A 1116-nucleotide genomic window follows, 5' to 3' on the forward strand; every position below is an offset into this window, starting at 1 on the left:
TGTAATATCTCCTCGTCTAAAACAATCGGGTTTCTTAACCCGTTAAGAACTTCATTAATAATTCCGTAAAAATATTCATCGACAAATAATCCGTAATTCATAAAGGTTAAGGCGTAGGTGGAGTTAAGGATAACGACCAAACTCGAGCCGGGGATCATCCAATCAAGTTGCATTCACCGAATAATTAAACACCGAAAGCAAAACGGCCTCCGCCGATGCCGACATTAAACCAAAATGCACATAAATAGGCCCACATCACCCTGACACTGACATCATCTTTAGCCCCCAATCCTTAACCAAGTCCAATCCGTAGGCCTCATCCCAACCTGTACTCACTCTTGGGTTAGCTTCATACGAACCCCTTGAATTTTGGAAGGTTTTCCACACAACCCCTGGTTGGAATTGTAACTTAAAATTTACTCTTGAAATGGGAAAGTTTAGTCCCACATTGGATAGGAGATGGGAACGAATGTTGCTTATAAGTCTTTCCTTTCTCTCCTCTGCTTAGAATCAAATATGGGTTATGCTCCACACCACACACGCGCGCGCCTAATCGAACCGGTGCGATAATTGTGCATCTAAACGGCGAGAATTATGGATCTAAACAGCTGTTTTCAACATATATATATATATAGACCTATAGCCGCGAGAGCTTGATACAGAGAATTACAACAGATCTTCTCATTTTCTCCTCTTTTCGAAAAATCTCTTCTTGCTGTTACATTTGGCTGGTTCACTAAAAGTATACGAAGAATTCGCAAATCCTTCTTGAAGCTCGTGCCGACGAGAAGGAGGTCGCCTGACCGAGGGTCGTCGTATCTCCGAGATCTATTGTCGCGTAGCCTGTACGAGAGGGGGCAATTAGACTCTTGGGATAGTGTCTAACATGCTTTGATCATCAGATTATGTTATTTAACTCTATTTAATTTTGTGGGGGCCACATGGGCCACATCCATGAGCGGCGGAAACCGCGTAAGGAGTTCGTACTAACGCGTGAGGAGATTGTTTGTTTAAGGGAAGTGGGGCCCACCCCACGCGAGACACCCTCCAGCCCAGCGGTTTTTGGCCTGGATTCTCTGCTATATATAGCGTGTTCTTTCTAGGGTTTCGTGTGCA

This window comes from Asparagus officinalis, chromosome 8 (assembly GCF_001876935.1).
Source record: "Asparagus officinalis chromosome 8, Aspof.V1, whole genome shotgun sequence".
Classification (NCBI taxonomy): domain Eukaryota; kingdom Viridiplantae; phylum Streptophyta; class Magnoliopsida; order Asparagales; family Asparagaceae; genus Asparagus; species Asparagus officinalis.